This window comes from Mytilus galloprovincialis, chromosome 6 (assembly GCF_965363235.1).
Source record: "Mytilus galloprovincialis chromosome 6, xbMytGall1.hap1.1, whole genome shotgun sequence".
Taxonomy (NCBI): Eukaryota; Metazoa; Mollusca; class Bivalvia; order Mytilida; family Mytilidae; genus Mytilus; species Mytilus galloprovincialis.
The window spans coordinates 59,370,746-59,396,905 of NC_134843.1; the positions used below are offsets into that span (position 1 = coordinate 59,370,746).

Here is a 26,160-nt window from a genome sequence, read left to right on the forward strand (position 1 = left end):
TTTAAATGGAATAGCCCTCACAAATTTTCTTTGCTTATTAGCATTGATGAATGGTTTATTGATTGTTTGTGACTCATGTTGATTGAAATGATATTGAATGAAATAAAGTTTGTACCAAAAAATTTTATTACTACTGTGAACCCAGAATTATATGCAAGTTAGGCTCTTAGTAAGGTAGTCAAAGGGGACTACAGGTTTGCACACCGTTTGTCTGTCTATCATATTAAAAAGTAAAATCACAAAAATACTGAACTTTGAGAAAAATCAATTCAGAAAGTCCAGAATCATATGGCAAAGTCAAATAACAAAACGCATCAAAAACGAATGGACAAAAACTGTCATATTCCTGACTTGGTACAGGCATTTTCAAATGTAAAAAATGGTGGATTAAACCTGGTTTTTTAGCGCTAACCCTCTCACTTCGATGACAGTCTCATCAAATTCCGTTATATTTACATTGGTGTATCAAATGATTACAAATCAGTCTGACAGCTACATGAACTTGACCACATTTTTTTTCTTGGACGCTGTAAGCAGTTAGTCAACAGTATTTGATGTTTGGATGTATGGAATGATTATTCGATTGCAGGCAATACATTACAGTTTACCTGACATCGACCTCTTTTTATGGTTTTATTGGTCAATGATTAATTTTCATACTTGCCGGTAATTCAGTTTCTCAGATGTTGTCAACTATCAGATCTGGTGTGTGGAACTATTGTTTGTTGTATATGACCTTGATCCAACAGAGATCGTGGATTTAAGCAATTATTGGTAATCTGACATTCAACAATGAACAATAGTTACAAAGAAACAACTCTCCAAAAGTGATCATAAATTTAAGCAACTATTGGTAATCTGACCTTCAACAATAAACAATCGTTACAATAAGAATACTCCAACAAAGATCATGGATTTAAGAAATTATGGGTAATCTGACCTTCAACAATGAACAATCCTTACATCACTCCAACAGTGATCATGGATTTAAGCAATTATTGGTAGTCTGGCCTTAAACAATAAAACAATCGTTACAATAAGACAACTCTCCAACAGTGATCATGGATTTAAGCAATTATTGGAAATCTGACCTTCAGCAATGAACAATCGTTACAATAAGACAACTCTCCTTTGGTGTATGACCGTTGTATAGGGTATATACACATTGAATAGCTGACATATGTGTATATGCACGTTATTTAGGGTATATATACTAGTGTTGCATTGGTATATGAACATTAAAAAGGATTTGCACCCATCAAATAACCCCGTCTGGTTCGTTGGTGTAAGAACTACATGTATGTATAGGTATATACCCTTTGAATAACTCTGTCTCATTGGTATATGAACGTTGTATAAGTTTTAGACTCAATAACGAAATCCTAATTATAGCATTGTATCACTTTTAACGTCTTCTTCTTCTCTGGATCTTTACACCCTTTAAAGGGTAACCATACTTTCGTTTGTCGACAAGTTCCACCACCAAATAAATGAATAATAAATTAACAATGATCATAACACAACAACATTATATACAACTGAGAGCAGAATAAAAAAGGAAAAACCCAATTTTCCTCTTTTTTCACTCTTATTTCTGACAAGTGCAATTAGAGGCCAAATTTGGACCAGAACGTAATAAATTTATTCTTTAACCCATGTATTTGAGGGAAAATCATGAAAAACAAAGACAATTCTGTTATATTAGTATTTATTTGTTTCATTTCATCATAAATTTATACTGAATTCTACACTTATCATTCCATTTTCAATCAACTCTCTGTAAATGATGAAACATAGAATAAATTTATTCTAAACGCATGGAGGTTTCTGTATGTGATCATTTATAAAATACATTTATTATATAGAGCCTTAATATCTATTATTAGTTCAAGAAAATCCTAGAATAAATTTATTCTACATTCAATGTCATTTATGATTATGATAATATATAAAATAAATTTATTTTGAAAATCCAATAATCTGTATGGTGAGGCTGAGACACAGAATCAATTTATTTCACATTCAATGTGATTTATGATAATAATAATATAAAGAATAAATTTATTTTAAAATTAAAGTAATCTGTATGGTGAGGTTGAGACACAGAATAAATTTATTCTATGTTCAATGTGATTTTTGTCTTGTATAATAATATGTAAAATAAATTTATTCTGAAAGTAGTTATTATATTATGGTGGAGACACAGAATAAATTTATTAGACATTCAATGTGAGTTAAAAGTACATTGTGTATTATGATATATAATTTTTTTTTTTTTTTTTTTTTTGAATGCACATGCAGTAATCAATTTATTCTGGTTATAAAAATATATAACATTTGTTAAGGAAAAAATACACTGATCTTTATGATAAGTTTAGGCTTCATAGAATGAGTTTATTTTAAACCAGCGGTGTTTTTGATAATATTTAAGAGGGTGTCCATGGAAAAACAAGGCAGTTGGTGGCACATGACATATTTTGTTTTCAAATTTTTTTCATCTATTTCATATCACAATTTCATTCTTTTTTAAGTTAAATTTTGTTTTTTATTAACTACAACAAATAAAGAGAAAAAAATACATAGAAAGCACTGCAAATTCATTGAAAAGGGGAGATAACTCATCATTTTGTACAAAATTTTGTTGCATTGTTAGTGAACATTAAAATCATTTTCTGAGCCATCCACTGATGATTCAAAAATATCTTTGACATATATATGTCCTTTGTATGATATAAACGTTGCATTGGATCCAAAAATTCAGTGGGGAAAAAAATATGTTGTGCCACCAATATCATAGGATTTGCCTGATATTTACTTGGACAGCCTCTAAATAAGTTTACATAATAAATTTACCTTGAAAATACATTTAGGTCATAAAAAAATGTGTTCTTATATATGTCTATCTTTCATGTCTATTTACATGTAACATTCATAAAAACGTATTTTATTTTAAGTTGCGATGTGACTGTTCTTTAACCCAACTTAGGACAATACATATATCTGCTATCAACAATGCAAAAGGACACTTCCTTGAAATATGAAAATATCAATTTCTTCAGCTGATTTTGTTATGTGGGTCTGAATAGAAATACTGTGCAGCAATTTTAAAATATCAACATATAAATATAAAATAAACAAATAAGAAATAGTAAAAGTTCAACAGGTTTTTCTTAAATTGAAAATGAATCTGTTTTTTAAACATGTCTCTCTCTGTAGATGTACGTGCTAAAAAATGTCCCGTTTCTTGCTTCTGGATAGGCCTGATCTGAAAGAAATAACGACAAATTCAAAACAATTTCAAATATGAAAAACAAAGTTTTCCCTTTGACATGTTTGGGTATACGATTTAAATAATTATATCAAAATAGTCATCTCGTTAATATTTTTAGTTATCATATATGATAGCAAAATTAATAATCTTTGATGAAGAAATTGTCTGTCTTTCTTTTAATCTTAATTATGTTGTGTATTTTGCTTATATAATATTATTCACTCTCTTTATTGCACTTAATAATAGTCTTGCTCCGTGTTGAAGTCCGTACTTTGACCTTTTATGGTTTACTTTTATAAATTGTGACTTAGATGGAGAGTTGTCTCATTGGCCATGTTGGCACCCATACCACATTTTCTTATATATATTGCCTCTGGATACAGCAAGATAAAGATGGCTATATTATGCACCTGGACAGTAATTGTTGAATTTTTATACAATAAAGGGATTAACTTTCAGTAACTCATTAAACTTTTACAATTTAAAAGTCAAATTAAAACCTCATTATTACATACCTGATCTTCATCTTCAGAGACACGGAATAAGTCAGGACTGAATAGCAATATAGTCTTTGTTGCTGGTGTTTCATAACAGTTTTCTCACTCTACAAGAAATATTTTAGTTTAAAATGCAGGAACACTTACTCTGTTATTGTTTTTTTCAGGCATATTTCTTTATTTTTTATCAGTATTGGCATGTATCATTCCCAACTTCCTGAATATGCATGTAATATTTGCCATTGGACAGTCAGCCAGTCATGATCAATCAATCAATCATACAGTCTTAAAACAGATGAATGGTTCATGCCTAGGAGACTGCGAACTGAAGACACAAATAACAACTAAATGCATGTTTCATTAAGTCTTAAACAAAACACAGGACTCAGTGGTGTTGGCAATACTTTTACCTACCCCATTCAACATACCAGAAAACAAGTAAGACATGTTCCAAAAGGAACAGCAGCTCCGTTAGGCAAAAATGTGAGTAATGTATCCAACACATTCTCCCCTTCAACAAAATATTCATTCCCCTCTTAAAACTTTAAAGATGCTCCTTCAGCACTCTGATACAAAAATATATTGAAATTTAGGTACATGTAATTGAGTCAACACATTAAACATGTTATTACCAAAATATGAGTGCACATGTCTCGCATTTTTTTTTTACTTATCATTCAAATCATGTTGAAAGTCTTTAGTATGGAGGTTTTACTACAATTATCAGTATACTTAACATTATCAATGCACAACTACAATGTATAATAGTTGTCATATTGCTAATAGTACCTGAGAATCGGATCTTAACATCAAACAAGTCAAAGTCATGTTAACCCCGACAAATAGACATGACACCTCACAGTTGTTCCATACACTACATATTATTGACCTATTGATTATAATGCCCGAAAAATTGACCCAACCACACAACTAAAAAATGTCCAATGAACCATAAAAATTAAGTCGAGGTCAATTGAGACCTGTCAGACGGACATTTCCAGCTGACAATTATTCAATACATGATAACCCTATATAGTGGTCCTACTGCTTAAAGTATCTGAGAGATAGACCAAACCACAAACACTATATATATATATATATATATATATATATATATATATATATATATATATATATATATAGATTGTGGTTTTTATCCAACGCAATCATAGGTTTGAACGTAGTTTTCAATTTAGACTCGTATATATATATATATATATATATATATATATATATATATATATATATATATATATATATATATATATATATATACATTGGCCAATGCACCATGAAATTGAGGCCAAGGTCAGACGGAACCTGTCAGGTGGATATGTGCACCTCACAATCAGGTTACTAGTTATAGTTGCTAGATACGGTCTTGCTTAAGTTACTTTATCTTTGATAACTTATCCATGGAATAAGGTCGAGGTCAGGATAACCCTACATGTACCTAGCTGACGAACATGTAAATGTTGCTAGGAACCCATATACCAAACATAGTTATCCTAACTCATAATAAGTAAGTTTTTTCATTTAACAAAACAAAACGTATCAAGCAGTTATTGAACCATGCATGAAAATTAGGTTACCGGGACAATGGACATATGACAGACGGAAATCTCGTAACATAAGGTATGAAGCATTTAGGTTGTCTAACTTATGAAATATAATGCTTCAAACAAATAGTGTACTCCATCGTTGCCACCGTCGTTGGGTTATGGACGTCAAGTTTTGGGTTGCAATACCTATCATGCCTATGTCTCGCATACAGGCGAAAAAACACACATGACACTGCACAACAGATCTAGACATCAACTTTCCATATAAACCTCTGAAGAAAGAGAAACCTTTCTGAGAAAATTTATTTTTTCCATTAACCCTCCCCCCCCCCTTTTCATGCACATGATGCAGTATATCTTAGGTATAGTTAATGCACACATTGGCTGTGTGTTATCCAGATAATAGCACTTTAAGAAAAAAGGGATTTTGCCAATGACAGGTGCTAATAATGTGTTGAAACCTGTATATTTGTATTTATGCTGGACTATATTTCTTCCAGAGTTTAATCGTTAATACACATGCTAATTATGTATGCTACATTTTTACTATTTTATATAATATTTATGAAAAATTCACTGTTGTTAAAGTGTGTACATTTCCCTCGAGATACAATGTATATTATTTTCCATTTCAATTCATTGCAGTCAGAATTGATACATTTTGTTTTTAGAATTATTCGAAAATGCCTGCCAATAACAAGTATTAATTTGATGACCATTCAGGCATTCATTTGAGAAGAAAGATTCGGCTGAGGTGTGTCTTTTCGGGGAGGTTCTTTATGTTCGAAAAGGACATCTGTGATCTACTAAAACGGTGCATATAGTTATGAAAATGTGTGTCAACAGAAGACATGAAAGGCTTATAATATCTATGTTAATATATAAATACATAAAATAGAAACTTACAGACTTCTGTTGTCTATCCTGATATGTTCCTGGTGACGTTTCAACCACGACTAAAACAATAAACAAATGGAAATTGAATCGTCGTTCCTAATCTTTAAAAATACATTTGACACGGACCTTTCCTCCATGTACTGACAAATATATTAAGATAGAGTCAAATGCACACGCTGTGGATTTATTATGTAATTTCCGTCGTTTGTTTGTCATTATCTATCGTGCGAAATTTTACATTCGGATGTTTATTAGGTTTATATGATGGCCACAGAATGTGGTCATTAAAATATGATATGGGTAATTAGCATATGATAACAAATCGTGTTTGAAGAAAGAATCGAGAGATTTGATATTACACTTTTCTTTTTCGTTTAATTCCTAAAATTAAAAATCATTTACGTTATTAAAAAAATCGAAGAAAAAAGAATATACCAAATGAATATTTCTTTTTTTGTATAGGAACATTTTTTCCATAGAAAAACAAAAGAATATGGGGTATCGATCAGTGACACAAAATGAATATAAACACATTAAAAAAAACACATACAAAAATTAAGCAAAGGAACAGCGCTTTAATTGCTATATTTAAACTCAAAGTCATGCACATTCAACCTTCAACATGGAACAAAAAGGATCTCATCACACTGCAAGTGTAAGGCGACCCCTACCACCAGCCAGAGCGAAATAGTTTGCAAAACATTTTGAATAGACTTCGAAAGATGTTACACCACCATTTCGGGCACGTTCAAAAAAGAAAGAAGTACGTATTTAAAACAAAGTAGTTCGTACGTGTTAAAATCAAACTATATTATATGCAGAATAATGTTTGGTAAGTTATATAGATACATGTATCAAATGGAAGGGTAAGGACTGCTGATCCTTGTAGAACACACACATTTGACAGATTAATACAAATGATACAAATATAGTTATAAATTAATTCTATAAAATTGAGGGCTTACATTGCCTGTTACTCAGATATGAAGTACCTAGTTTGGTGTATCCAAAGTTATGGTATAACTAGCACAGTCTGTGTGTAAATAATGGTATACTTATCCCCCATATATATATCTGCATGCTGTTTTTGTGTTGACGTCCGGAATACTACACTGTAGACTAAGCTTATTGTTCCTGATATCAGTAAAAAAAAACAATGGCTTTTCCATGATATAATATGCTACATTGCTCCTACCAAACAAATAATGAAGGTCAAGAAAGTCTGTTGTCATTTATGTATTATTGTCATTTTGTTTATTTTCTTTGGTTACATCATCTGACATCAGACTCAGACTTCTCTTGAACTGAATTTTAATGTGTGTATTGTTATGCGTTTACTTTTCTAGATTGGCTAGAGGTATAGGGGAGGGTTGGGATCTCATAAACATGTTTAACCCCGCCGCATTTTTGCGCCTGTCCCAAGTCAGGAGCCTCTGGCCTTTGTTAGTCTTGTATTATTTTTAATTTTAGTTTCTTGTGTACAATTTGGAGTTTAGTATGACGTTCATTATCTGAACTAGTATATATTTGTAAAGGGCCATCTGAAGGACGCCTCTGGGTGCGGAAATTTATTGTTACATTGAGTTGGTGACCTTCTGCTGTTGTCTTTTCTATGGTCGGGTTGTTGTCTCTTTGACACATTCCCCATTTTTTTTCTCAATTTTATTCGTTGATAAGTAATGAAAGCATTTGAAGACTGGTACGATTGAAGTTAGAATAATGTGTCTTGGCAGAGTGGCATGTCTTCCTGCAGAGTTATTTGTATCTTCAGAAAAACGTGTCAAAAAATCTGACTCAGTTTGTCTAGTACAAAACGTGTTGATAACATAAGCATGTTGTCGTTCTGGGTGTATGAATAGTTACCACTGGACATTAGACATCGATATTATCGTCATCCTTATCATTCTTTATATAAATAATGACGCGAGCACCTTAAGGGAAAAAAGGGACATAAAAAGTGGTTTGCTCCATCATGGTTATCAATCTTAATAAATATAATTTTCAAATTTCATTATTCTCTTATAAAATTTACAAGCACTATCATGTTTCTGAAATGATTTATCCGGGTTATTGTTTCATATGTAACTTATAAAATGATAAATGGCGAATTAACGAAAAAATTCTATAAACTATGAAAGTACCGAAGCTCTTACTACAAAGTTGATTAAACCCGCGGGGATTTCAAGAGAACTTTTTTACACAAGACAAAGTCAATGAAGACATTTCATTACGAACCTTTCTACTGGATTTATTGTTATTCTGTTCAAGTCCTGAATATGCACGTAATTTTAGCCACACACGTTCAGCAAACTTCAAAGTCGTCTTTTTTATCTGAAAATGCTGAGAGCTCTTATAGTCGAGGGTTTCGTTGTTGGATTAACCCCCCTCCCCCCAACCCCCACCCGTAGTATCTTCAGTCAGCACTGATGCCGTTTCCTCCTTCGACTCACTCACAATCGAGGTATGAGAGTCAAGTAACGCCACTGGATATAAAGCATGAACAGATTTATCATTAGCTTCGAAGAGAATGGGATACCAACAAACATATCCATATATTTGTTTCGCCTATATATTTTTAAGCCTTAAAATTCTTTAACATATTTTTAAATTGTTGAAATTTCTATTACAATTAATGCACTTTTGATTATAAGTTGAAAAAAAATATATATATATTGTTTCTTAATCTTTTTGTTTTTAGGGGCCTGAGGTTGTGATGGTTCAAACCTCGCACATGGCAGTTGTGTTCAACTACAATCTTAAAAAATAAAATTGAGAATGGAAATTGGGAATGTGTCAAAGAGACAACAACCCGACCATAGAACAAACAACAGCAGAAGGTCACCAACAGGTATTCAATGCAGCGAGAAATTCCCGCACCTGGAACCGTCCTTCAGCTGGCCCCGAAACAAATATATATATACTAGTCCAGTGATGATGAGATGATGAACGCAATACTAAACTCCAAATTTTACACCAGAAACTAAAATTAAAAATAATACAATACTAACAAAGGCTAGAGGCTTCTGACTTGGGACGGGCGCAAAAATGCGGAGGGGTTAAACATGTTTATGAGATCTCAACCCTCTCCTATACCTCTAGCCAATGTAGAAAAGAAAACGCATAACAATACGCACATTAAAATTCAGTTCAACAGAAGTCCGAGTCTGATGTCAGAAGATGTAATCAAAGAAAATAAACAAAATGACAATAATACATAAATAATAACAGACTTCTAGCAGATAACTGACATGCCAGCTCCAGACTTCAATTAAACTGATTGAAAGATTATGTCTTCATCATATGAATATCAGGCACAATCCTTTCCGTTAAGGGTTTAGCATCATTAGTAATGATTCTTAATGTCGTACCTACAATTCCGTTCCCTTTTCAAGAATGTGACCCGCCGAAATTATTACCGGGTTTGTAATAAAGTGAGCAATACGACGGGTGCCACACGTGGATTTCTTCCCGTTAGGGGTTTAGTATATTGATTGAATATGATTATCAGTTTTCACGTCAAAAATCGTAGATTTTCTCTTGGCATTCCGGCTTTCTCCACCATTATAGTTTGATCACCACGAAATGAACAATAGTGCTGAAAGTTACGTTTAACACTAATAAATCAATATTTCGGTTTTAGCACCAAGACACAAGGTAAAGGGTTTGAAGATCGATTGAAAAAAGCAACCGTTTCTAATCACAATATTTCATAATCAGAATAATATAATACTTTACTTTGAATACATTGAGGGCAAGGCCTCAACCTATATATACGTTCTCACAAGTACGAGGGTAAGGATGGGGTCAAATTTTAGACCATTTTTCTCTTACTGTTCTTTCTATTTTTTTGTTCATTATTCTCTATTCTGTAAACCCCCATCCACACCCTCAGTTATAGACGAAGTGTCATATATGTGGTCTAGTAATGTCAGCAGTGTGATCTGCACATATATCATTTTGTGGGAAAAGATGAACGGGTGGCGTTATGCATTGTTTTGATGTAAGATCATACATCTTTTCTTTAAAATCGATTGATCGACAGATTGCAGTGTCAAATGGTTCATGCATGCATGCACGGGACGAGAAGCTATTTTTAAACAATACATACCATGGGGAATACCTGTAATACCGGGATGAAGTGTGGTAAGCTTTTTATACAATTTACTACATGTATTTTGGTAGATGAAGACAATTCTATTCCCCAGTCACCCTTAAGTGTCTATGAAATCAGCAGCACATACCTACTTTCAAGTCGTGAGTGTGACCTAGTCGGAGTTCTATTCAGATAACACGGTTGATTCAAAGATTTGAATGTCAATACGTCGCAAATTAAAAAAATAAATCTTTGAAAACAAATAAAAGAAAGGATAAGACAAAATGGTACACATTCCCAAACGCCTGTTTATCGGTAACAATACTTGAGTAAACTCTACTGAGGTTATTTAAAAGATTAAACTTTTAACTGGCTTAAAAGAAGTATCTTAGAATGCTGAAATTAAGAATCATAATTGTTGTTTTATAAAAAGTGCACTTTCTTATCGCATTGCAAAAGGTTTTGAAAGTGCTAATATAATTCATATTTTGACAATTGTAGTTCGGCCGGAATTGTTATTAGTTAATTAAAAGTCATTATTTTAAGAATGCGTGCAATGTATCGGTTAATCTATAAATATGAATATATTATGAATTTTAGAGCGAGGGCCTGATATGTGATGTGCAGTTGTACAATCTTTGGCATATCTTATGTACACGGCGATAAGATCCGACTGCTCCTTCAGTCCTTGTATATTCTCTCTGAAAAATTTGCTTACTTTACAAGTTACAGTTTTTGATAAGGTTAGTGTAAGATGTTGCATGGGTGGCACCACTTTTACCATTTTGAGTTATGCCCATTTATAAACATAAAAACTGCTGGATTTTTGGCTTCTGTTCTCTAACTTTAGTCGCCTCAAGCAAATGTAATAAATTGTATACACAATGCATATTACCATAATTCACAGATCAAGGTTTAAATTGAGTGGCCTCACTTCTACCGTTCTTGAGTTAAGGCCATTTATAAACATAAAAAAATGCTGATTTTTTCGTTTCCGTTCACTAACTTTAGTTTGCCTCAACCGAATGTTAAAATCACAAAACAGTCTTAATTACTTGAATCCTGTACATGTATCTGAATGTGGAAGTTGACACATGCATATTTCCGAGCGGGAGCATTTGTAGGCCATATACACATTTCCATTTTTTTTTAATATGAACTGTATTGTTTTATTTGATCTTTCAGATAGCTTTGGTTGAACGGAATAATGGAAACATGTATTTGGGAATATTAGAAGATAAAATGTTGACATTTACAAAGATAATTGTTCGAAAAGTTAAGAAGAGTTTGAAGATGAAAAATTCCAACTACAGATCTGTATTTCACTAAAAGACCAGATTACTAAACGATAAGTACCAGATGCATTATAACGAAGCTTGTCTCTTGTGTGAAATAAAACCTAAAATTATTCTAACAGATGACCAGTGACAAAACATTGAACAAAATGTTCAGGATTATATAAGCAAACAAAAAAGACTTAGATGTATTTTTGAACTGTTTGTATGCCATCACATTATAAATCGAAACGATAAGGAAACTGATTTTTGGCAATATAGCAATTGTTTTACACGCATTCTAAACTGTTCCACTAGAATATATGTGATAAGATAAACTGGACAAACAAAATGTAATCATAACTGCAATATTGATGGAATATTAAATAATAGTGAAACTGACAGAGAAAAAATGGTATAATTCATGTATTTTTTATATGACCTCAAAAAACATTTCAGCGTCGTCCGAAGACATTTGGTTTCCGGACAATAACTTTAGTATAAGTAAATAGAAATCTATCAAATTTAAACACTCAAAGTTTATAACCACAAAAACAGACTATGAATAAGGGGCCAAAAAGAGGCCTAAATAAGCATTTTTTTTTTAGTTTCAAGACAATAACTTGACGTGGAAGGGTGTATGGATATCTCTGAAATTATACCACAAGTTTCCATACCACAATGGGATGGTTTGGATTGGCTTTTTGGGTTTATGGCTCAAACCGTTTAGAAATTAGGGGCAAAAAGGGGAAAAACAAAGGTTTCCTGTTTAATGATTTGTCTGATGATGATAAATGTGTTTATTTATTTAAAAACATTCATTGTTATGATATGGTTGCCAAAAACTGCTTTGATATTCAAAATAGAAGAAATACCATTTTATATTCTTAAAATGAAATTATTTTTAATAATCGTATGTATTTTAACTAATTTTATTTAGAAATTGTTTTACAGTCTCTCATAATTCTTAATAGAATGGTACTTGTATTTTATATTTGTGTATTGTCTGTTTTATATTGTGTATATACTCTGTATGTACTGTATATTTATGTATTGCAAGTAGTGAGACTTTAATAGAATATTAAATCTGAATCTGAATCTGGACAATTACATTAGTACAATTCTGGGTAGCAATTCGCAACAGCATGTAAATTCAAATGATATAACAAATTCTAAGTTCTTTGGCTACCGTTATTCTGTGTCAGAAACCTATGTTGCATCAAACATCTAATTACAATCCAAATTCAGACCGGTATCATGCACGAACATTGTGTCCATTTTTGCTCCAACTGTTTAAGGTTTGACCTCTGCGGTCGTATCCAGCTGCGCTTGGCGAAGCAATTTATTGTATCCTTTTTTCTATAATAAATAATACCGTTGGAATTTTCTTTTAAATCGTTTTAATTTTATCATGAAATATTTTTAAGATTATAAAAATTCACAATTATCAAAACAACCAGTGTTGCAAAAGAAGATATACATTTTCAAAGGATTTTCAAAATAAAGTTTTTTTCATATACATTGTATATCATTTAATAATCATTAAGCAATTTGAATGTAGAAAACATATATGCTGTGTATCAACCTTAACATAATTACTGTACTTTCGTAAGAAATTTATTTCATATATTTTTATATAAAACAAAATTCTTTTTGAATGTAGAATAAATTTGTAACACTCAGAAACGTGTCCTTCCCCTCAAACGTGTCCGATTCCCGCAAACATGTCTAGTTGAAAACTGCGCCAAAGCGTGTCATTTGTATAAACTCCCAAACGTGTCCATTTCTCAACTAACCCCCAAACGTGTCCAATCCCCAAAACGTGTCCATATCAAGCGTTATTTGGTTATTGCTATTTCATTAACGTATACTAATTTTACCATTTCATTAAAAATATGCATAAGCACGTTAGTACTTTTTCAAAACGGAAGAATTAAACTGGCTTAAAGTGGGGGCGTCATTTCGGCTATTTCGTTTGTAAATTGTAAGCAAACATGTTGAGTTAAACAGTACAGTTAACGGGTCAAAGGGTCCCTTTCTCTGCGCGTTAAAACTTTAATGTTCTCTCTAATTATGCATGAAATACTGACAACTGGACAATTCGCAATCAACAGTCTAAAGTTAATTTATTCAGTAGAACTGAAAAAACATTAAAACTTGTATGTTTTCTCTAATTTGCATGAAATACTTGCAACTGGACAATATGCAACCAGCAGTCTAGAGTTTATCTTAACAAAAGAACAGTAAAAACATTAAAACATGTATGTTAAAATGTAAAAAAAACAAAAAAAAAAAACAAAAAAAAAACAGGTAGCCTATGTTCTCTCTAAATAGAACTGCAAAAACATTAAAACTTGTATGTCCTCTCTAAATATGCATGACATACTTGCAACTGGACAATACGCGATCATCAGTTTAAAGTTTAGTTCAAAAACAAAAAAAAAAACAGGTAGCCTATGTTCTCTCTAAATAGAACTGCAAAAACATTAAAACTTGTATGTCCTCTCTAAATATGCATGACATACTTGCAACTGGACAATACGCGATCATCAGTTTAAAGTTTAGTTCAAAGTTAATGTGTACAGTACAACTGTAAAAACATTAAAACTTGCAAAACTATTGTGCGCTCTAAATATGCATAAAGTACTTGCAACTGGACAATACGTAATCAACATTCTAAAGTTTATTTATACACTACAAAATAAATTTGCATTTAAAACCGGCGTTGATCACATAACAGTAATATTCATAAAAAAAGAAGAATCTATAAAACTTATGCATGAAATATTTGGCACTGGACGTTATGTTTCTTATCGTGTGTCTTTAGTGATGGTGGAAACCTAAAATTTATTAAAAACCCGGATAACAAGTTTATAATTTGATGGGCTTTTGAAATACACACAAACTATTGACAAAAGTAAAAAAAATACTGTTAAAACCCCGCCATGCAATATTCGGATAAATATAAAAGGCATCATCGGAGTTTATAAGTACAAAATAATTAACAAAGTTAACGATTAATTCAACTCCAGAACTATGTGTATGTTCGCTCTAAACGAATATGAAATACTTGCAACTGGACAATAAACAACTGCAGTCAAAGTTACTTAATAATAACAGATTAATTTTGCAATTATTATAATCATTAAAAAAACCTACATCGAACTAACTTAATCTGATAAATAACATCTTCATCACGTGTGTCTCCCATCATAGAATTGCCGTAAACGTTATCAGCGATTTTATTTAAGAGATACATGTAAAAGCGCTAAAAGACGTGTAACGTTTTGGTGTTAAATATTGGACACGTTTTGGCGAATAACAATTATCGGACACGTTTGGGGGTTATGAAATCGGACACGTTTGGGAAATATTGTACATTTCGGACACGTTTAGGGAGAAAAGACACGTTTGGGAGAATCGGACACGTTTGGGGGGAAGGACACGTTTGGGAGTGCTACAAATTTATTCTGTGTCTCAGCCTCATCATGCACTCAGATAACTTTACTTCAAAATAAATTTATTTTATATATTATTATAATCCGAAATCGCATTGAATCTAGAATAAATTTATTCTGTGTCACAGCCTCACCATACAGATAACTTTACTTCAAAATAAATTTATTCTATATATTATTATAATCATAAATCACATTGAATGTGAAATAAATTTTTTCTGTGTCTTAGCCTCACCATACAGATTACTGGACTTTCAAAATAAATTTATTTTAAATATTATTATAATCATAAATGACATTGAATGTAGAATAAATTTATTCTGTGTCTCAGCCTCACCATACAGATTACTGGACTTTCAAAATAAATTCATTTTAAATATTATTATAAGCATAAATTACATTGAATGTAGAATAAATTTATTCTATGAATTTCTTGAACTAATTATAGATATTAAGGCTCTATATAATAAATGTATTTTATAAATGATCACATAAAGAAACCTCCATGCGTTTAGAATAAATTTATTCTATGTTGCATCCTTTACAGAGAGTTGACTGAAAATGGAATGCTCAGTGTAGAATTCAGTATAAATTTATTTTGAAATGTAACAAATAAATACTAATTTAACAGAATTGTCTTTGTTTTACATGATTTTTTCTCAAATATATGGGTTATAGAATAAATTTATTACTTTCTGGTCCAAATTTAGCGTCTAATTGCACTTGTCAGAAATAAGAGTGAAAAAAGAGGAAAATTGTTTTTTTCCTTTTTTATTCTGCTCTCAGTTTTTGACAGTTCTTTTTTATTTTATTATTTGAGTTTTTATTAGATCTAATTTGAAAAAAGTGAGTCTAATAATTGAGTTTGTGTAATATTTTCCATGTTTATAATATACAATTATGGCCCGTTGAAAAGGTGAATATCCAAAATTGTCAACACGAGAAGGTGATTTCATTGAGGGCGCAGCCCGAAGTGAAATAACTTTTAAGGGTTGGCAATTTTGGATATTCATTGCTTCTAAGGGACCACAATTGTTTTATTATACCGAACTAACAGTGGAAGGTGAACTAACAGTGGAAGTGAATGGCATTTTGAATCATTGTAAAAGCACTTACCTTTACTTGAGTCAGTAACAAACACAAGTTGACGATAAAAAATCATGTAATTTGTTTCTTAGAATTCTCGTATGTACAACAAAGGTAGATTATTTTTGTAAAATATTGATTGTCCTGAAAAAGACCGTAATTAGAAATATCGTCGGCACAAGATGCAAGTCAAAAGCCTTATTTCTTCTTCTCTCGATAAATGAGCTTCCTGTAACTTGAACGTTGCCATTTTGTCTATTTACGTCTGTGACATCATTTTGTTGGGTACACATCAACAAACTAAAAAGCTCATTCTCCGGTGAATAATAGGGTTATTCAACGCTGGGGTAAATTTTTAGGGTTATTCGTTCTTCCTTGCAATTGATTGAAAATTAAGTGAAATATTCCATGTCACGTGATAACGTTTTACCCAAAACCATGGTTTGAAATATATGAAGGTATAATAATATTTTTTTTTATTTGGTTGATTAATTGTCTAAACGGAGGAAGTAATTGACAGAAGTGTTTTCTCATAGCTTAACCAGTAGTTACTAGTGGGTCAAAAACGATTGATTAAGCGGATTTTTTATAAGGGTTCTCATTTTAACTATGTCTGATATTATAAACAACATTTCAAACCGGAGTGCAATATATATAATTTGGAAATAAAATTCTGACAAAAGAAAGACAACTCTATTTTGATACATTTAGTGATGTGTTCTTTTGTATTGTATACCTTAAAACAAAATTATTTCTGTTTACCTTTATAAATTTTCCTATTTGGCGCTAAGGATATTTGTTCAAGAATATGGTTGACTCTCTGAAATTATTTAACATTTCAAAGCGTTATACTACGTTGACCTATTATTTATTTCTTTTACAAATTGTGACTTGGATTGAGAGTTGTTTCATCGGCACTCATACCTCGTCTTCTTCTATCTTTGCCTACTCAGCTCTGATAAATGTGTGACACATCTCACTTGTCCTGTTGAAACTTTCAATTTAGATAGTGGTTTTTTCTCTCTCTCATATATTGCAGTAGATAACATTAAAGAAAACGTATATTAGGCAGACAGTCAGTTTAGATCTTTTGGTGTAGCAAATTATAACAGATCATCAGTATAAAATTGGTAAACAATCTTAACAGCCCAAAATTGTTGGCCATATATTTTTAAAAAGAATAAGAATATTTATCAACCACACTAGTACGTCATGATGTAATCTGTTCAAATAAGAATTAAATACCATTCCTAAGTTGATATGAACATTTTCACGTCTCTCTTTGAATTTTTTTCTAAGATCAACAAATTTGTGTTCATAAAATAGTCAGGGGTATGAATGTGGAATTTTCTGTATTCTTTAAAATCTTATCAAACTTGTTGTACGCCATTTTTTCAATTCTTTAAATGTATGTCCATATTTTCAGTACATTTGGTCCATCATTCCTTATTCTTTTTTTTTGTTAATTTTTCTGTGCTTTTGGTCAAGTATTTTGTATTTTGTTTGTTATTTTTTTTTCTGTATTTGTGGGCAATTATTCTGTATTTCGTTTTTTTTTTTTTTGGTATATTTTTTTCTGTAATTTTAGTCAATTATTCTGTATTTTTTTTTTTTGTGTGTTAGTTGTTTTCTGTATTTTTTGTCAATTTCTATCTTTTCTTTAAACACTATTTAGACCCTGCTGGACATCCGCTTTGTTTACTATATATAAATATAGTAATGGTACTTAATAACTAATACAACAATGGAAAAGTTAATAGACAGAATGAAGGAAAAAGTTATCTTGCCAGGTTTATTTTAACAATTCATGGTTTTTTGCAACGACAACTAAAACAAACGACAACTTAAACATATTAGAAAAGTATGCATAGATTACCCAATTCTGTTTTCAATTTTATTGAGTTAACACCTAAATATTATCATAGTTTATATGTATTTTATAGAAATCAAAATTTCTTTAAGTAAGACAGTCTTGTCGGCTGTTCGGTGTAAGCAAATGCTCTGTGTTGAAGGCCGTTCGTTCACCTTTTATCGTTAACTTTTTATACATTGTGACTTGGATGGAGAGATGTTTCCTTGACTCATACCACTTTTTTTCTATTTATATTTGAACGAGTGTTTGTAAACAAAGACCTCTAAAACATGCTTTATTCATTTGACTAAACATACCCGTTTAAAACAAATTGTTTAAAATGAACAACAGGCAAAAAATATGTTAGTGTAACATGTGTTATGAAAAGGTAGATTCAAGTATTGTAAGACACAAAAAACTAAATTTAATGAGCTTGTGAGTGCATAACTCATTAAAAGAAATGAAGTCTGAACATAATCAAGTTGTAACTACCAATGAAATTAGCAGTGCTTTTATTTATTTGTTCAAAATTTTCCTGGCTTTATCAGAACTGCACTGAATTAATGATAAGGATGTTTTATATGATAAATGTGAACGGGTAACCATTCTAGTTGAATCCAAAGCCTGTCTCCTTTCTTCAGTATAAGATTGACAGTTTGGGCTGCTATATCGTATTTTGGACCAGTGAATAGCCACACAATCTCTTGTCCATTCTTCCTGATAGAATAATGAGTGGATTGATGTGGGCCTCCTATCATAGCAGCTGACACCGCGTAAACACCATCCGTTTTAACAGTAAAAATACCCGTATTTGAGTTGTAACAGTTTCCAATATTAGTGAGTTTACGGGTGTATTTCACTATATCTCCTTTTTTCCATTTTATAGTATTATGATCTAAAGTGAATGTAAATGCAGTAAATGAAGACTGACCATTATCATCTGAAAAAAATATATAAACAATATATAAATAACTGAATATCTATAGAATACAATCTATATCCAGCACGCTGTATCTTTGACGTTTTATACAGATTCATCTAACTTTACTAATTGGTCTTTATTTTATAATGCAAACAAAATCAAGTGAAAGTTTAATTATATCTTTACTATTATAAATGTGTTCTGTTCGTTTAAATACTACTTTTGTATTAAATTTAAGGTTAATCCTTTCATTTTTTTCAAAATGTTTCAATTTATTTTGAATAATCCTACATGATATATAATTTTAAACTCAGCTTATATACATAATCAGCAACCCTTTTACATATCATAAAGTCCATGTTATGATGCTCGAGACCTTTAAACTTGAATAACTGAAGCTGATTGAAAAATTAAGAGCTCATAAACCCTCAATGACAAAAAGGTAATTCAATAGTCGGGATAGAGATTAGAGCTTTACACGAAGGACATTTTAAGAACAAACAATCCTTATTTTATGCTAGTACTGGCTACTAGACTGGTGATATTTTACATTGTAAGGGTTATTGAATACAGTTTGTAAAAGAAAAATACTAGCTAAGGTATTGGCTTAAGTATTCAAAACAATTGTTATATTTGTTGTTGAAAGAGTAAAACGTTTGTAAAGAGAGCTGCCAGATACAAAAGGGATATTCAAACGCATTAGTCGTAAGCAAACTGGAAATGCCATGTCAAAAAAAGAAGAAAAAACAACTGAACATGTGACACTAAATGGAAAACTAAAAACTGAGCAACTCGAACCCCTACACAAATTGTAACATTTGTTACAGAATGGTAAGCAGATTCTGCCGCACATGTGGCACCCGTAATGTTTCTGATTTAGAAATTAATAAAAAGAGGTATGATTGACAATGAGACCTCCACAAGAGACCAAACACAGAAAGGAGTAGGTTCAGTAAGGACCCTTTTTGGTCTCAAAATATAGCAGTTTTACAAAACTGTTAAAATTTATACTTTAAGTTATTCATTGGAACGTAAAATGCTTCTGCTAAATAAATATGGGCTGTTTTTGACAATACAATGCACATATATCGGGTACTAACTTCATAAAGTGACAATTTTAGCATTTTAGTTAATTTTTAGACAGTTTCCGTCTTAAATGAAAGTGGCCGCATTCGTGTTCATTCTAAATAGTGAAATGTAGGTTGTCTTGTATGATAATACATAACATATATAAAGGTTGTGGATGAACACGAATGCGGCCACTTTCATTTTTGACAAAAAACATCTGAAAAGTGACATGTTTGGGCACATTTGATATATTTTTCATATTAAAGCTAGAATCGAAGCGTTTTTAATGAGTATATCAGTTAAAAGTTTTCACATAAACTTATTGCATCAACTGAAATAGACACTTAAGTGAACATGTTTAAAAATGTCTAAAATCTTTCGTCAGATGAACTTAAAATTTTAGGCCAAAATCGGCTCTTACCGGACCTACTCCTTTAAAAACAATCCTATATGGACTTAAACAATGAGTAAAACCCACACGTCATTGTCAGCTATAAAAGAAACAGAAAAAACACATGTTAAACAAATTAAAACGAGAAAATTAACTAATGTATGTACACAATAATAAACGACAACAAATAATGTAACACACAAACAAACAAAAACCTTTAAATTACAGGTTCCGGTATTGGAACATCTTCAGCGGGATTCAAGAAGTTCGAAGGCGCCAAAGTTCCCATAATTTGGACAGTGGTGTAACAGAAAAACTACGAACATCAGTTGAAAAAGGTTCAACTCATCAGATGAATACAAACTTTATCGTTTGCTAGGCGTCTTTCAATAATAAACAAGATTTGTAATTAAATGCCCGTAGGTTTACACTTTTTGTGGAAATTTTAGGCCTATGCATTTTGGGTGTCAAGGGAAGCGCACCTCTCCAAAAAGATACCAGTTTTATAATTTGATTTGAAATTATAAAGTCCGTACTAAAAAATTCTCGAAGAGCTAAAAATCAAATTAAAACAGAGAAACATGCCAGTAAATGATGTAGTATTGAAAAAAATTTCATACACGTCGAAATGAATTTCATAAAGTTGTTGCTTAACAGTATGGAGAGCCATTGATGACAAATAACGGTGTTTTTGGTTTACGGTTCCCGCATGGTGAGGGTTAATAAATTATTAAGAAACTACAACAATTGAAGGTTCGACCTCCTTTATGCAAAGTTGACCCTTATTTTAATTAGTTGGTTTTTGAAAGGGGGTCTCGTTTGGTTGCATGTCTCTAAACTGTTAACATCGTATACATCGTTGGCTTTCAAATGTTTGAATGTGAGTGTGCCTGATAAAAACGAATCCAGGAAAATTGTTCGGTCACAAAAAAATAATAGTGTTTTTTATATACTAGATTTGTAATGCAATGATGTTAATAAGACGGTTATCAAACTATCAATTCAGTCAATGAGTTCAAAAATTAATAAGAAAACTAGTTGCAAATTCTCAAAGACAAAGTTGATCTTCGATTTATTTGATTATTTTTAATGTATCTTTTCGATTTTACAATCTTACCAGTACTTTTACGACAGAATCACTCCTTTCGATCATCATCACATTCAACACACTGAAGACCGTAGCTATAGGCATCTACGTATAACTGGTTTAAGATCATCGGCACCAAAACACACACGATGTAGGTAAAAACAAGAGTCCTTATCCTTTGAATTTGAAGCTTATTAGCGTTCCTGCCAAACAAAAATAATTCATTTAGACATATATTTCTTTAACATGACCGAAAGCAAAAACATTTTCGTCGAGAGAAACATCGTGCAAATAGTCATTGTCTTATAAATAATATAATCATTGTATCAATTGGTTATATGAAGAATTTTTATTTCACAATCCTATATCTTATTGGGGAAATATGCAGACACTATTTTTCAACAGCAAAATTTAATTTGTTAATTATAAACTAGTGAAGCTGTGTGTGCTTGTACTAGACTTCTAAACAAATCAATATACCAGCAACTAGAGGTTGCACTTCTGTAAATTTAGACAATTTCCCATAGATTATACTTTTGCGGCTAACACTGTGCAAATTTTGAAGTTTCGTAAACAAGGATCGAAATTTGATACTCACTACTACTTAACTCACAATGTCAATACGGCATATTTCAACATGCATATGCCCCGAATGTTTAAGAGTTTCAACTTGTTCTTACATTTCGTATACCCTTCCCTCCGCATTATGATTCTATTTCGCCACAATCCATGTCAATTTATACTGGTAACATTCCAATTTATGTCTCTATGAGATGAAACAGATGATAAAGATCATATCTGGGAACCAGTATATAAACAAAACGAAATATATATGAATTTAATATAACTCCCAAAAAGAGGCGTCTTTTTTATAATTAAAGAAAAAATATCAACTCCTGCTCTTGTTTCCAGTTCACATCTTGCAGGCAAATCATCAAATCTGAAACGTCACAGATCTGTTTCCTATAACAATCTTCCTGGTGAAATGTAAACAAATACTTGGACAATTGTAACCGTGAGAGCTATCAATCAGAGAGATGCATTTCCTGATACATACTCCCTGATGCCGGACTTTTCCATTTCATGAACGCACATCTTTTCTCCGATACATTTGGTATTTTATGTCATTATCTGATAATTGACTAACGGAGTAAGTATTAACAATAAACACTACTTACGACGAATAAAGCGAACTACCAACAGTTTACTTTTAAATTCGTGTTTTGATGTATAAACAACTTTTAATTGGCGTTATCTTTTAAAGTGAATTTGAACAATGCCTTGTATCTTTAGGAATAAATGTACTTGTATATCATACTTTATTTGGCCTTTTTAAATATTTTTTTTTAATTTTAGCGTCACTGTTGAGTCTTTTGTAGACGAAACGCGCGTGTGGCCTTAATAAAACATTTGAATTCTGGTATCTATGATGAGTTTAATTATCAGCACACTGTTGTCAATCATAAGCATACACACCAACAGCGTAAATGTGTATTATTCAAGTAAGTTTTTAAAGTATGTTTCAAAGGCATGATATTTTAATCAATACCACCATTGAATATTTTTACCGCAATTGTCCTTTTTCATATCTTGATTTTGCCTGAAAAAAAAACAACCTTTAAGATGATAAAGACAACTTACCTGTTCTCGAAAATCTCCTGAATAGAGGAAAACCGTTCTTGTATGATATGATCCCAAATAATGAATTTGACAGGGAAGAACAGTCATTTATATTGTTATGTTAACGGCTATTGCATAATTATTGGGCAACACATTGGCGAATGTCACGTTGATTTCTTAATTCTTTTGTTTTTGCAAAAGTTATGAACCATATAATGAAGGCGGTTAATTAACCTTGGGCATATTACTCGTTGAATTACTGGATACATTGAAAGATAACCTTTTTTTATTGAATTTTTATGTATGTGATTGGTCGCCTGCTCTTTGATTGTTTAATATTGCCTTATTTGTATAATCACTGGTATCATCCCTTCAGGTATTGACCACCCGCAACTTTTGTTTGATATTACAAGTGTTAAAGTTCTGTAATTTAATTTTTAATTTTTTTTGGGAGGGGGTATTTTCCAAATTGTATTAAAGATGTTTTCATGATGCAAATTTCATCTGTTTATCTTAAATTTTCTATTTTTGATCAACTAAATCTATTTTGATTTGAAAAGACTACGCATATGCATAACTTTTGGTTTCTGATTAATATGACAATCTTTACTGTCGACACAGCATGTTTTATAGAAGAGCTGTGTTGTGATTGATACTTTTTTTAATATATAAGTTGATATATACACAGACTAGAACCCACGTCCTTGAAACAGGAACGTTTGAATGTATGTATTTTAAATTCATACCCTTTTTTATGTTTTACTAATCATGCTAATGTCAGATATATAGGAATAGTTACATTCTCTCTCACAATTAATGATATGTATATCACATAAATTTAAAAAAAAACTTTAAATTCCTAAAAAAAATCTTTTGTCAATTAAAATCAATTCAATCAGGTTTGCTTTATGCTAACTTGTTTATAAAGTTTTACTAAATATGTGAAAGCCGAGGATGTATTAGTACCTAAACAGTTTAAGAGTTATATGACAAAAAAAAAACATACAAAAAAGCCAAACCAACTTTGCATTAGGGAGTTGAAACCTTAGTTATAATTTCATAATTTATTAACGGACAATTTTATAAAATATTTGTTATAAATCATGGCAGTATCGACATTTTCATTACTTTAAACCGTGGATTGGGGCAGAATTTGGGTGCAAATAAACCACAAATGTGGAGGATTTGAATACTAATAAATTCGACATTTCACAATCAACAAATACGAATCTATGTAGTAGGTTATAAAGGAATAAGTAAAATCCTTGAAAAGTCACTGAACTATTTCAATTTTGGCACGGAAATATACGAACATACGAAAAACACGAACAGCCGGGCTTGTTAACGTGTGTACCGTTAATATTTAAATGTTGTGCAATATATCTGTAAATAATATCATTTTGTAGATAAAGATTAATAGTTGTATTGGTTTGTTTGAACTATGCATGCGTTATGATAATAAAAAAGAGACATTTTACTCATGTTACTGTTATATATTTTCATATTTGATTGTTTATCATATGATTCAGCAGTATATCTTAACTATCCTACTGCCGGAAGATATTCTTATTTTTTGGCATTGCACAAGTCAGTTTTTTTTTATTGTTAATGGCGTTGAGTCTCTGATGCATGCTTTTTAATTGTTATTTTTTGGGGTTTTTTTAACCAGCTATCAGTATCTGCGAATACTCTCAAATTATACTTTTGTTATACATTGTACTTGAACATATTTGTAATGCAATTTTGTTATTCAATTTTTACTTATTTTGTGTTATATCTTTTTTCATTATTTTTAACATGTACCACCTTAAACAAATATTTTGTTTTTAATATGTTGAATAACAAATTCATTTATTTGTTTAATAATAATTCCTTTCTTTATTTCATTTAGATTTACCTGCGTCCAAGATTAAATGTGTCATTTTGACATTATTTTACGTACCTCCTTATTTATTGATATTGTATTTATATTGTGTCACACATCAAATTTATTCGTTTAATGTATGTTTACTTGTTTTGGTAAATATGTCTTTTTGATTGAGGTAAGCTACAATGTATTTCAATTGATATCTTATAGTGTTTCTTTCTATGTTGTTACATAATATTTCAGGTTATGGTGAAAGTTGACCCCTGTTAAAACCAGGAACCTGTTGGTCTGTATACGTGGTTATCGTTTGTTGGTGTGGTTCATAGAAGTTTCTTGTTTCTCGCTTTGTATATAAATGACACCGTTTTCTTTTTCCTGTTTTAAACTACATTGTAGTCATTTTGGGGTATGATTGATAGGTTGCTGTTTGACCTTCAATTGCTTACTTTCTACACACTATTATTAAACTTGATAGTTGTCTCATTGGCATTCATACAACATCTTCTTATTTCTAGTTATGAAATAGATGAACTACTCAGACCGATCGGATCACAGCGGCTCCCTCATCAGGAAAATTCTAGTATAGTGTTTAAATATTTCAAATAGCTAAATTCATGGAATGTCAGACAAAGGATAAAAGTTATTTTTACAAAATTAACGATTTTCCATTTCTCATGAGATGACGACATTGTCAGTTGTAGTTATAGTTATAGGAGTAGGAAGCCTTGATATTTCAACAATTACATTACTTGCATGTAGTTTGGACCGTGCTGATCGTGGAGAGGACATTCATTTGTTCAACGTTTTGGTTTAAGGTGCTGAAGGAAGAACATAATTGAGAGGTAATACAACATAGGAAAACAATTTAAATAATAAATAAATAGTACATTGCAAAAAATAAAATTGAAAGGAGAACATGAAAAATATTATATCTTTGCCGTTTTTATCTTTCTCATTGCGAATACGTTTGATACTTACAAATGTAGCAATCATCTGAGAGGCGAAACACATACAGCCCGTAACAGAGAAGTGATCGAATTGATGTTTCTTTACCGTCAAAATTAGCTACGTTATCGACAAACTTAATTGAGTAGTGACCGAACTATTGGTACTTTAACGTTAAAAAGATTGACAATGCTGACAAACTTTCATGTGTCGATAATCAAGTTTAATACCGATAATATTGAAAATAATTCTAATAATATGAAACAAATT

General features: G+C 31.2%; 1 long non-coding RNA gene across 2 annotated transcripts; it reads right to left on the reverse strand.

The window, feature by feature from the left end:
* Positions 1-1,899: 1,899 nt before the first annotated feature.
* On the reverse strand, positions 1,900-6,476 carry LOC143079997 (uncharacterized). Of its 2 annotated transcripts, none has more exons than XR_012979585.1 (3): positions 6,237-6,476; positions 3,787-3,875; positions 1,900-3,265 (listed from the first exon to the last, which is right to left on the reverse strand). It is a non-coding gene; the product is annotated as an uncharacterized LOC143079997 (long non-coding RNA). The 2 variants fall into 2 exon arrangements; XR_012979586.1 differs by having other exon boundaries at positions 6,241-6,475.
* Between the last annotated feature and the right edge of the window lie 19,684 nt (positions 6,477-26,160).